Source organism: Macaca nemestrina, chromosome 2 (genome assembly GCF_043159975.1).
Source record: "Macaca nemestrina isolate mMacNem1 chromosome 2, mMacNem.hap1, whole genome shotgun sequence".
In the NCBI taxonomy this organism is placed as follows: domain Eukaryota; kingdom Metazoa; phylum Chordata; class Mammalia; order Primates; family Cercopithecidae; genus Macaca; species Macaca nemestrina.
Window position 1 is genome coordinate 102,847,235 of NC_092126.1, and position 12,272 is coordinate 102,859,506.

A 12,272-nucleotide genomic window follows, 5' to 3' on the forward strand; every position below is an offset into this window, starting at 1 on the left:
CGATATGGGGATTAATACCATCTTCTCCCCTTCCGGATATCAGGAAGAGTATCACACAGGGGTGTACAGTGTCTGCGATACTGGGAGTAATATCAACCTCTTGGCCTTGAAATATTAAGAAGAATATCACAGGGTGGATGTTCACTCCCTGGCATATTGGGAGTAATATCAGCCTCTCCCCTCCATGGATATTAGGAACAATATCCCAGGCTGGGTGTACACCTCCTGCTCTATGGGGAGTAATATCATCCTCTCCCTTCTAGGATACTCATAACAATATCACAGGGTAGGTGAACACAGCCTGCGATACTGGAATTATTGTCATGCTCTCCCCCTCCGAATACTACGAACAATATCACAGAAGAGCTGTACCCTCCCTGCAATATTGGGAGTAATATCATACGCTGCTTCTGTGGATATTAGGAGCAATATCACCAGGTGGCTGTCCATTCATTGCTATGTTGGGAGTCATGTTTTGAGAAATTCAGAAATGCTTTCTCAAAAATGAATAAAGTGAGATTGTCACCTCAAGTAAAATAACAAAGAGTATCTGTTGCCAAAGATAAAATCTGAACTCAAGAGAAAATAAAAACTATAGAAAACTTATGTCTATCACAGTGAGCTTGACAGTTTCCTTATAGAGACTATTCTGATGAGATTGGTGGTAATATTGTTAAAAAATGATTTTTGATGTTGTATAAAAAAATTCGTTGAAATTGAAAGATCTATATAACTCAGTGAACCAGTATCTTCCAAATGTTACAAAATCATGCATAGATAAAATGTATTCAAAGTGCAGAATAAATCAGTGGAATTCCTGTAACAGAAGAAAAAGTCCATTGTTAAAGTTGCACAAAACTCCATTGTTAAGGCTGCAGATTCCACACTGAAATTAACTTCTAAGAAACTAGTACTTATGGAACTTAGGTATAGTATCACACCATAAGCACCAATACCTGAAAAAGCTATTAAAATATTTCTCCCCTACACAGAGGCTGATTTTTCTTCACGAACTTCCACTAAAACAAGTTATTACAACAGGCTGAGTGTAGAAGCGGAGTGGATATGAGAATCCAGCTGTTTTCTATTAAGCTAGACATTAAAGAGATCTGTAAACTGTAAATGACATCACTCTCCTCACCACATTTTTGTTTTGTTTTGGAAAATGCATTTTTCATAAACTGTGTTATTTATATTAACATATAATATATTACTTTTACTTTTATATGAATAAATAATTTAAGACTTCCCCAGTATTATTATTTAATTTATTTTATTTTGAGATTGAGTCTCACTCTGTCACCCAGGCTAACGTGCAGTGGCACGATCTCAGCTTACTGCGACCTCACCTCCCATGTTCAAGCGATTCTCCTGTCTCAGCCTCCCAACTAGGTGGGATTACAAGCGTGCACCACTATGCCCAGCTAATTTTTTTATTTTTAGTAGAGATGGAATTTCTCCATGTTGGCCAGGCTAGTCTTGAACTCCTGACATCAAGTGATCTGCCCACCTCGGCTTCCCATAGTGCTGGGATTACAGGTGTGAGCTACCGTGCCCAACCCTGAGTATTATTTGTGACTATAGTAAATATCAATAAGCCACACTTCAAAAGCCATTTGGAATCCTCAATTTTTAAGAAAGTAGGTGGGTTCTGAGACCAAAATATTTGAGAACTTCAGATGTAGATTAGGCCTAAGAGAACTCGCCAGTGGCTCCACTGTACACGAGGCATTTTCCTCTCACTTTTCTCTTTGAGGCCCAAGTCCACACAAATTAAACAAAATAGAAAAATTAAATGGGGCCGGCCGTGGTGGCTCATCCCTGTAACCCCAACACTTTGGGAGACTGAGACAGGTGGATCGTTCGACTCCAGGAGTTCAAGATCAGCCTGGGCGACATGGTGAAACCTCGTCTCTACAAAAAATACAAAAATTAGCTGTGTGTGGTGTCACACCTGTAGTCCCAGATACTTGGGAGGCTGAGGTGGGAGGATCACCTGAGCCCAGGGAGGTTGAGGCTCCTGTGAGCCATGATTCTGCCACTGCATTCTAGTCAGGGTGACAGAAGGAGACCCTGTCTCAGGAAAAAAAAAAAATATATATATATATATGTGTGTGTGTAAAACTTAAATATATATGTAATATTTACTATACATAATTTTTATATAATTATATATAATACTGTATAAAATTTAATATATATATATACACTAAATATTTAATAATTACTAAATATACATATATGTCTGAAAGAAACGGCTAATATTTCCTGGTGTGTCTTCATGCCATAGAACATTGACTCTCATTTTCACCTCAGAACTATTCTGGAAGACAATAGTTGATCAATCTCATTTTGGTAGAGGAAGGAAGAGGCTCAGAACAGTTAAGTAAGTTACCCAAGGTTACAGAGCTAGTAAGTGGATAGTAGCCCCATAGATTTTCTCAGCATTTCCCATGAGACCAGGATGCATCTGATGATTATCGGAAATATTTAGGTCCAAAATACTTTTGCCTAAAGTATAAGCACAATTGAGGTGAAATATGGCTTTGATTTGTTTGAATTATGCCCATAACTGCCTTGGTACGGCTACTTTCCTGGGCCAGGGAAGACAATGGCATCACAGAGGTCCCCAAATTTCCTGCAAAATTCTATAAACCAGCTGGGCCTCTCTTTAAACTTCTTGGTATAAATCCTCTTCCAAAGGAAAAGGAGGGTTGGAGTTATTTTTTTTCTTTTCCTTCTGTTTTTGTTCTGGCATTCTCTTGTGAGTATGGAACTGATTACTAAATAGGGTCAAACAGCTTGAGTCGGGCTTCCTGTGTGAATGTGAACAGTGCTGATTTCTAGCCTTGCATTTGATATGTTATCTGTGGCGGCTGTGCCCGACGTTGAAGTTTCAGATGGCTTCCTTCAATTTCCTGTATTGTTGTAATTGTGGCTGTGTGTGCACATGTGCAGGTGTGGGCAGAGAAAGCAGTGAAGACAGAAGAGAGGATGTTTCTCTGTGTTTACTTGGATTTTGTGAAAGGTTTTTAATTAGATAGTGAGAGGGCCACATGTTTCAATGGAAGGAACCCTGGTTAGCAAAAAGGAAGGTCCTGTCTTGTCTGCCACTAATTGCCTGTGTGGTTTTTGGCAACTATTTAGTCCTCGGCCCCAATTCTGCTTCCTTATAAGGCCCCTTCCAGCTCTGAAATTTTGTAACTCTGGTTTCTACTCAAAGCTTCACTTTCCAACTCCCCACACTTGGCTGTTCTAAAACGTTTGTTTTACCTCCTGATTTTACTTTCCATGCCTTTTTTGTTCTCCTCCACTTCTCATTACTATCCCATAGGCTTTTGGATTTAAGTTCTTCTAGAAAAGTTCCTCCTTTCTCAGCAGTTATTTTTCAGCTTCCGTTGTCTCTGAAAAAAATATTACAAATGGTCGACTTTATCTTGGAAAGAAGATCCAGAATGTGTTGGCTTCCTGTTTTGTTGGTGAGATGTGTAGAGCTTGGAGATTGGACTTGGGTCAGGATTCCCCGCTAAACCTTATATGAGATAGCTCAGAGCTGCTGGGCGGGCCGCTATTTCTCTCTCTCTGCTCTGTTTTTCTTAAACTCAATTAACTTTAAATATGCAGGATAGGCCAGGCGTGGTGGCTCACGCCTGTAATCCCAGCACTTTGGGAGGCCAAGGCGGGTGGATCACGAGCTCAGGAGTTCGAGACTAGCCTGACCGACATGGTAAAACCTGGTCTCTACTAAAAATACAAAATTTAGCCGGATGTGGTGGTGCGTGCCTGTAATCCCAGCCACTCAGGAGGCTGAGGCAGGAGAATCGATTGAACCTGGAGGCGGAGGTTGCAGTGAGTTGAGTTCCCGCCAGTGCACTCCAGCCTGGGTGACAGAGCGAGACTCTTTCTCTCTCTCTCTATATATATATATAATAAAATAAAATATAAATAATAATATTCAGGATAATGGCATATCTAATTCATCTGCTTTTATGGCCCAGGATGAACGTTTAAATGGAACCCGGAAATGAAACTCCTCGTTTTTCATCAGCTTCTAGTCCCAAGCTGACAGCGCCCCTAGAGCCTCCACAAGTGGGTCTGGCGCCATCTGGTGGTGGGATGCGCTGATGCTTTGCTGCCTGATGGACAGAAAACACAGTAATGAAGAAAACCTGTTGACTGAAATACACGCAGAGACTTAAACAAAGGACCGGTGACATTTGCAGCACATGACTCAGTAGCCTAAAAGTTCAAATTTGTTATTAAACATGCAAATTTGTGAAAGTTACAGAATATTTGGGACCATGCAAAGTGAAGATTTATAGGTGTGTGCACTTTAGGCATGAGGCATGTTCAGTTTGTAACTTTGTAATGAGATGCTTGTTCTTAGTATGGAATCCAGATGTTGTCTGCTGGTAATTTATGCTCCTGTGCAAAACGTGGGCAAATTGATTAATTTTTATCAATCTCATTCATCTTGTTCTCATCTGTAAAAGATGTCTAAGGACCCTTAGACGCTTTAAAAATTTTCAAGGAACCCCAAACATTGCAGTATTCTGATTTCCTCTGGTGATTTTATGTGCCTCACAGCCATGCTTTCTTCCATCCTCCAAGAGTTTAATGTTAACAGGAGGCGTGGAAGTAATACTAAGAATTGTCATTTATTGGATGCTGCTATGTTTTTTATACTATCTTAGGTAGTTTCACATTTTAAAAATTCTGGCTTACAAAAGTCTGTAACGTAAGTATCACTGTGCTCATTTTACAGATAAGGCATGTAAAGCTTACCGCACTCTGCTTTCCATGTTTACAAACTAAAAGATAAATGAGAAACAAGGAAGAAATATGCTAATTGTCTTTATAATTCAGCACGACACCGTTTACAGTGCATTTACAGCTCAGTGCAGTTTGCCACTTTCCACCAATACAAAATGTCAAGTATTCAAGCCACATCATCGCTCTATCTTCACATATTGATAAAGCTGCTGCCATACCAAAAGTGTAGGAAGAGTTTTAAAAATGCATTTTCCAGGGTGCCAGGGGAAAACAAATATTTGCCAAGACCAGAGCTGGTATTTCACAAATCTCTTTTCTGTGAGCTGAGGAGTGAGGAGAGGTGGAGTGACAAGCCGTCAAGTGTAATGACCATGTCCCAGATGCTGATGCAAGGATGGTGAGTGGCAGAGGACTATTGGCAGCTGTCTCGGGCATGGCACCACAGCAGCACTCCGTTTCTGTTGACCAGTTTGTTTGGGTCTTCCTTTTAAAAGTCGGGCATCCTTTCCCAAAGAGTGCTCTGTAAGGTGTTTGTACATTTTATATGGAAAATAAAGCTTTTGAATGAAATATTATGAGAAATAAGTGGCTGAATACAGTTAAATGGGTTTCTTTGCTCTAGTATAGGATTTATTGAAACCTTTCATGTGTCAATGTGTACTTTTAACCTAATTTATAAATTGAATGTATTTTATTATATAAATTAAATACAGGTGATAGGGTTTGGCTGTGTCCCCACCCAAATCTCATCTTGAATTGTAGTTCTCATAATCCCCATATGAGTCAGGAGGGACCTGGTGGGAGGTAATTGAATCATGGGGGTGGTTAACCCCGTGCTATTCTCATGATAGTGAGTTCTCACAAGATCTCATGGTTTTATAAGGGGCCCCTTCTCTCAGCTTACATTCTTCTCCTTGCTGCTGCCATGTGAAGAAGGACATGTTTGCCCCTTCCACCATAATTGTAAGTTTCCTGAGGCCTCCCCAGCCATGCAGAACTGTGAGTCAATGAAACCTCTTTCCTTTATAAATTACCCAGTCTCAGTTATGTCTTTATTAGTAGTGTGAGAATGGACTAATCCAACAGGTCAAGGTTAAATAATTCAAATAACCCCAATAGCTGGGGAACTGGGGATAAGGCAGAAAATGTAACCTTTCTCCCAGAGCTAGGACTCCTTCAACCTAACTACTTTAGCAGACTTGTGTGTGTGTAAATTTCCAAAAACTACCCTAGTAGCATCACCTCGCTTATGTGGCATAGTGCATTAAATCTGATGAATGTTGAAATAATGCTCTGTAGACGTCAAACAGCAACCCTGGTCCACACTTACATAGGGCAACAATGAACCCAGTAACAGCTTCTCTTTTGAGGAGGGCTTGTGCTCTATAGGTGGTACACCCTCCTGCTGTTGCACCCTTAGGTCACCCACCTGGCTCCTTGAGACATTGGGGTTTGTTTCCAATGGTTGAAATGAATGATCAAACCCACACTGACTTGATATCCAGACATACTTTTCTAAATTATAGATATTAGTCATCAACATTTTAGGGCATAAATTATGTTTCAGAAGTCTGTTGAGAATTCCTACGCTGCTAAACACGGGAAAATCCCAGACCCTGATGCATTGCATCTTACCATTTGCTTTGTTTTGTTTTTTTGTTTTTTGAGATGGAGTCTCACTCTGTCGCCCAGGCTGGAGTGCAGTGGTGCAATCTTGGCTCACTGCAACCTCTGCCTCCTGGGTTCAAGCAATCCTCCTGTCCCAGCCTCCCGAGCAGTGCCCACCATCACGCCCGGCTAATTTTTAGTAGAGATGGGGTTTTACCATCTTGGCCAGGCTTCTCTTGAACTCCTGACCTCGTGATCCACCCGCCTCGGCCTCCCAAAATGCTGGGATTGCAGGCATGAGCCACCGCGCCCAACCACATCTTACCATTTTAATAGCAACATCTTTACTTTGTGCCTGGAACTTTACATACAGGAACTTCATGAATCCTCCCAGCAGCCCTATAAAGGTAGGGGCATGTAATATCTTTGGTGTATAGAAGATGAACTGAGTCAGAGAGTAGTTAAGCAACTTTCATCCCTACACAACTTCCAGAATCTCTTAGTGACTCCTACTGTTTCCCCTAGTTAGCCTTTGATACTCTCCATGAGATCTGCTGTCAGAACTTCATCTGATCCTGATGCAGCCTTGTTGACCTATGGAATTTCCCCTCCTTTTCCAGTGCTTACCTCTCATTAGGACCCATGGGTCATTCCTCTGAGCATGACACACTGGGGCAAGTGCCTGTGTCAAACTCTGTTAGAAGTTTCTATATTAAGATATAAAGAGAAAGAAGCAAAAAGCAAACTTTTATGTACACTCTGACTTCAGTTATGGGAAATGCATGGAAAAGAAGGCTGTAAGGAAACACAGTGATGACATTGCATTAGAGTTGTAGGACAATGGATGTTTTTCTTCTATTTTCTTAGTTTTATGAAATATGGTATATCAGTTATTAAATGAGAAAGGTTTACCTTCTTACTAATTTAAATATTCCTTTCCAAAAACTGAAATACATCTATCAACTCAGATGGTTACCAGGCAATATCACAAAATATGCATTTTTTTTTTTTTTTGAGATGGAGTCTTGATCTGTTGCCCAGGCTGGAGTGCAGTGGTGCGATCTCAACTCATTGCAAGCTCCACCTCCCAGGTTCACACCATTCTCCTGCCTCAGCCTCCCAAGTAGCTGGGACTACAGGTGCGTGCCACAACACCTGGCTAATTTTTTGTAGTTTTAGTAGAGATGTGGTTTCACTGTCTTAGCCAGGATGGTCTCGATCTCCTGACCTTGTGATCCGCCCATCTCAGCCTCCCAAAGTGCTGGGATTACAGGCATGAGCCACCGTGCCTGGCCAATATGCAATATTCTTTAAAATAGTTACCATTTATCAATTGCTTAATAATTGTATCTTACATATGTAACCTTGAACCCCTGTAAGAACTGACCAAAGCAGCTATTATTATTATTATTATTTTTTGAGATGGAGTCTCACTCTGTCACCCAGGCTGGAGTGCAATGGCATGATCTTGGCTCATGGCAACTTCTGCCTCCTGGGTTCAAGTGATTCTTTTGCCTCAGCCTCCTAAGTAGCTGGGACTACAGGTGCAAGCCATCACGTCTGGCTAATTTTTGTATTTTTAGTAGAGACAGGTTTCACCATATTGGCCAGGCTGGTCTGGAACTCCTGACCTTGTGCTATGCCCTCCTTGGACTCCCAAAGTGTAGAGGACTACATGCTCACAAATGAGACATTCCCGATAAGTCCTGCTCTTGCAAACGAAGCAGGGCATTCCTTCCCTGCAAACGGGGAGGACAAAGGAGCCAGCTGCAAACAGCAGACCCTGGGGGCTGATTTATGTGTAAACATCTTGAAAATCCAGAAAGTCAGGGAATGGTCAGAAAAACAACAATGTGTCTTGTGAGTTGGCAACATTCCACAAACGACTGTATAAAATAAAGCAGAGCATGTCATTTGGGGTGGCAGCCATGTTTGTCTCGTCCTGTGTTGTCTTGTGTGTTCATTCCTTTGTTTAGGAAACACGTGGACCCCAACACAAAGTGCTGGGATTACAGGCATGAGCCACTGTGCCTGGCCCAAAGCAGCTATTATTATACACTTTTTGAAGCTGAGGAAACCAAGGCCTAGAGAAGGGCAGTGATTTTTTTTCCAAGAACACATTGCTGGATTTACATGGCCAGGCTCATGTTACTTCAAAGTGATCATCATCACCTAATCATTCATCTGGTAGAAACTTATTATTTCCATTTTCAGGGTACTCAGAAATTTTGTTACTGTATCAAGATCACAGGAAGTGTGTTTGAGACATCACCAGAATCTACAGCCTCTGATGGTGCTCCTGGGTTCAGCTTCTAGCATTACAGGCATGCTAGCTTGTCTCCAAGATGGCACCCATGAGCCCTAAATTCCTGGATTGATGCTCTTGCCTAGTCCTCTATTGTGTCATATCAGGGTTGTTCCAAGTAACCAATAGAACACAGCAGAGGTGATGGCATGTCACAAAGTTAGGTCATAAAGGACATCATGGCTTCCATGTTGCTGGCTTCCTCTTGGATCACTTCTTCTGGAGGAAACCAACCGTGTGTTGTGAGATTTAAGCAATCCAGGGTGAGAGCTACATGGTAATGAACAGAGGCCACCAGCGGACAACCATGCCGGTGAGGAATTTTTAGAGGCAGACCCTCCAGCCCCAATCAGGCCTTCAGATTGCTGCATCCCACATTGACTACAACATTGTGAAATGACACTGAGTCAGACTCATCCAGCAAAACCACCAAACTCCTGACCCACAGACACTGAGATAAATGGTGTTTTAAACCACAGAGTTTTGGGGGTAATTAGTTACACAGTGATAGATAATTGATAGACATTGCAGATAACTTGTCTCTTTAGTCCGCAAGACTTTAGACAGAGAGGAACTCTACTTGAAGATCTATTCTTAAAGAACGACACCTGGTCAGGCACAGTGGCTTATGTCTGTAATTCCAACATTTTGAATAGGCTGAGGCAGGATGATTGCTTGAGCCCAAAAGTTTGAGAACAGCCTGGGAAACATGGTGAAACCCCATCACCACAAGAAACTTTTAAACAATTAGCCAGTCATTGTGGTGTGTGCCTGTCGACCCAGCTACTTGGGAGGCTGAAGCAGGAGGATTACTTGAGTCCAGGGGTCAAGGCTGAAAGTGAGCTGAGATTGCACCACTGCACTGCAGACTGGGCAACAGAGTAAGACTCTGTCTCAATTAAAAAAAAAAAAAAAAGAACTACACCTGAGAAGACTTCTCTGTATTGGGATCTGATTTAAATAATTACATCCTGGACTTCAAACCTGGACATCCTGTACAAGTTTGAGACTTTTGGGAGGAGTTGAGAGGAATGAGAGTATTTTACATGTGGGAGAAAGAGAAATAATTTGTGGCCAGATGGTGGACTGTGATGATTTAAAATACAGCCACAGATTACTTAATATTCCTTTCAGAAGATGGAACATAATTCCCCTTCACTTGAATGTGGGCCGTTCTTAGTGATTTGTTTGTAGCGAATAGAATGTAGAAGTGATTGTGTGTGATGTCAGAGACTAGGTCATAAAAGTGATGGTGTTTTCCAGCTTGCTCTTACTCTTGGATGATCTGCTCTGGGGAGAGTTGTGAGTAGACCTCCAGCCCACAGCCATGTGAGTGAGCCTCTCGAAGAGCGAATCTTCCAGGCCCAGTCAAGCCTTCAGGTGACTGCAGCCCCAACCAACATCTTGGGAGACCCTGAGTCAGAACCCCTGCTAAGTCACTTCCAGATCCCTAAGCCTCAGAAACTGTGAAGAAAAAAAAAATGTATGTGGTTATAAGCCCTAAGTTTGGGGCATAATTTATTATGTAGCAATAGATAATATGTCTGATATGGTTTAGCTGTGTCCCCACCCAAATCTCACCTTGAATGGTAGCTCCCATAATTCCTTCATGTTGTGGGAGGGACCCGGTGGGAGATAATTGAATCATGGCGTGGTTTCCCCTGAACTGTTCTCATGGTAGTGAATCAGTCTCACAAGATCTGATGGTTTTATCAGGGGAAACCCCTTTTGCTTGGTTCTCATTCTCCTCTCTTGTTTGCTGCCATATGAGATGTGCCTTTCACCTTCCACCATGATTGTGAGGCCTCCCCAGACGTGTAGAACTGTGAATCCATTAAACCTATTTTTTTTTTTTGGTAAATGGTCATGTCTTGGATATGCTTTTATCAGCAGCATGAAAATGGACCAATACAATGTTATTGCTGAAAATTTAACTTTATAATATTTTCATATTTGGATGAGAAAAAAGATTTTAGATAAATCCAAGCAAACTCTTTTCATCCTAAGGTAACAGAAACAAAATAAATTGCCCCTATTCTTGCTCCTATTTTGTCCAGTATAAGCCCAGAAATGCCGTTTGTCTTTGTTGTCTAATTTTTTTATTGTAGAAATGTATTCAATCACTATATTTAGTTTAGAGAACTTTGCTGTAAACAGAACATTCAAAAATTTTTTAAATATATATTTTCTGAATAGTTACTTTATGATGTACACTGGGCATCCAGTGGCTATAAAGATGAATGAGGTACAGTTCTTATCTTCATGGAATTTAATCTATTCATGGACTATTAAATAATTAAAAAACAATAATATATATTAAAGTACCAAATGATATATATCCATATATTCTAAATTGTCTATTACCGTTTTACTCCTGTCTTTTCAACTTAGCCCTTGCAACTGAGATCTTTCCTAAATTTTAAGTACGTTTTATTTTAAAATATCTTTTAGAGACGGAGTCTCACTCTGTCACCCAGACTGGTCTTGAACTCTTTGCCTCAAGCAATCCTCCAGCCTCAGCCTTTCAAAGTCCTGGGATTACAGGTGTGAGCCACCGCACCCAGCCAATTCATTTATTTAAAGCTGAATATACCACCAGGTGTGGTGGTGTATGCCTATAGTCCCAGCTAATCCAGCTACTCAGAAGGCTGTGGCAGGAGAATCCCTTGAGCCTAGGAGTTCTGGACTGCATTACAGCCTGGGAGACAGAGCAAGACCCCGTCTCTTAAATATATATATATTTATATATTTTAAAAATATATTTATATATTTTTATATATATTTATATATTTATGTATATATTTATATATATATATGAAATACAAAGTTAAAAACTCACATATCAAAGTGTGTACTCCTGAATTCACACAGTGACACACCCATGTATCCACACAGTGACCCACCCCTGTATCCACAATTAGATTTGGGAGCAGAACATTACCCAGCCCATATCCTGAGGAGCTGTTATTTTGCCTTCCATCGCCATACAAAATTTTGCCAGTTTTTGAAATTTGTGAATGAAATGATATATATGATTTTTGGTTTGGATTCCTTACTTAAGTTATGCTTGTGAGATTTACTTTTGCTGTTCAGGGTAGCAGTAAATTCCCATATCTCTATTAAATTAAATTATATGAATATACTTATATAAATACACTTGTCCATTCTACTGTTGATGGATAACTTGATGATTTCCAGGTTTGGGCTATAACGAAAAGTACTGCTAGGGACATACACGTACATATCTTTTGGTATCATAGAATTCTTTTTATCTGGTCTACACTGGCAGTGGAATTGCTGGGTCATAGTGTACTGTCTTAGATTGGACTTTTAGCTCAGCTCTGTCTCCCTCTCTGTGTCCTTGCTGTCTGGCTTTTCAGTATCTCCTATTAGTGGGGTTTCAAGTTTTTCCACATCTTGTTCCACATCTGCAACAACATTTGCTATTATAACTCTTTTTTTCATTTGAGATGTTCTTGAGTGTTTTATTATTTATTTTTTACCTAGGTTTTCTCCTGTGCTTGATAAATCTGAAGGAATTAGAGAGAGAGAGACCGTGTAAAATATAAACTGCTCCTGAGTCTGA

General features: G+C 40.7%; 1 long non-coding RNA gene and 1 pseudogene across 1 annotated transcript in view; one reads left to right on the plus strand and one right to left on the minus strand.

Moving 5' to 3' along the window:
• Positions 1–12,272, minus strand: part of LOC139361944 (uncharacterized) — a 19,901-nt gene continuing 7,629 nt past the window's right edge. The window contains exons 2-3 of the long non-coding RNA XR_011619990.1: positions 3,274–3,404; positions 1–817 (exon numbers count right to left, since the gene is read on the minus strand). This is a non-coding gene — a long non-coding RNA (uncharacterized lncRNA). The remainder of the gene's footprint in view (positions 818–3,273; positions 3,405–12,272) is intronic.
• The window catches only part of LOC139361942 (zinc finger protein 669-like), a 26,581-nt pseudogene continuing 23,075 nt past the window's right edge, over positions 8,767–12,272 (plus strand).